This window comes from Aplysia californica, unplaced genomic scaffold (genome assembly GCF_000002075.1).
Source record: "Aplysia californica isolate F4 #8 unplaced genomic scaffold, AplCal3.0 scaffold00991, whole genome shotgun sequence".
NCBI lineage: Eukaryota > Metazoa > Mollusca > Gastropoda > Aplysiida > Aplysiidae > Aplysia > Aplysia californica.
Genome location: NW_004798261.1, coordinates 26,583 through 27,607, shown reverse-complemented (window position 1 = coordinate 27,607; position 1,025 = coordinate 26,583). Strand labels below are relative to the sequence as shown.

The following is a 1,025-nucleotide window of genomic DNA, read 5'->3' as shown; positions in this document are numbered from 1 at the left end:
ATACTTACTCTTTATTTCATCTTATCACAATAAATTACGAACGCCATCACTATCACCCTCCACTCTCCAATATGCCGTTTGTTTCATTTTGTCATCTGTTAGGTGTACCCCGTGTCTGTGTCCGTGTGTGTGTATGTGTGTGTGCAGCCTGTGCGTGTGTGTGTGTGTGTGTGTGTGTGTGTGTATGTGTGAGGGGGTGGGGGTTGGGAGCCGGATGGAGTCGTAGACCCTGCAGACGAGAGAGGGGGACGTCTTTTTTTCTCGCAGACGAGAACGGTGACGTCGTGACTTTCTGCTCGTGAGTCGATTGGTTTTATTGTTAAGTTAAAAAACAACCTGGGTTGTGTGTGTGTGTGTGTGTGTGTGTGTGTGTGTGTGTGTGTGTGCGTGTGTGAGAGCGTGTGTGTGTGTGTGTGCGCGCGCGCGCGTGCGTGTGTGTGTGTGTTCAAAAGCAACGCAACTGCTTTATTCTTTTGTTTTTTCAGCTACGACAACCCCACCTGCAGGATACACTGCTCTGTTTGGGGTTCCGATATTTCCAGAATAGAACTCAGGAAAATTCACCCGAGTGGACGAGCCACACCCCTCGACTATTGGAGCTACTCTGTGTAAGTTGTTCTCTGTGAGCTGAATAGCTTGTTGAACCTAAAATAAATTACAAATCATATGGCCAACGCTCTTTTCCTATTTTGCCCCACTTGTTGGGAATAGGCTTCCAAAAACTACCAGAGAAGCAGAAAATCTAGAAATGTTTAAGAAGAAACTAAAGGCATTTCTATTTTCATCATATTTCGATTAGACAGAATCCATCCAAGCTGTAGATCGTTGTGAGTTTGTGTGTGCGTATGTGCGTATGTACGTTAGTGTGTATGTGTGTATGTTTATGTGTATGTGTGTGTGGTGCGTGCGTGCGTGCGTGAATATGTGTGGGCACACGTATGTAACACTATGTACCTTTAAAATTGATTTGTAAATCCATAATAATATGTATCATGTTAAGCGCATAGAGCATTGCATAAGTGGAT

General features: G+C 44.4%; 1 long non-coding RNA gene across 1 annotated transcript in view; it reads left to right on the top strand.

The window, feature by feature from the left end:
• The first annotated feature begins 259 nt into the window (after positions 1-259).
• The window catches only part of LOC118478811, a 3,776-nt gene continuing 3,010 nt past the window's right edge, over positions 260-1,025 (top strand). Inside the window, exons 1-2 of the long non-coding RNA XR_004859298.1 lie at positions 260-298; positions 486-608. This is a non-coding gene — a long non-coding RNA (uncharacterized LOC118478811). The remainder of the gene's footprint in view (positions 299-485; positions 609-1,025) is intronic.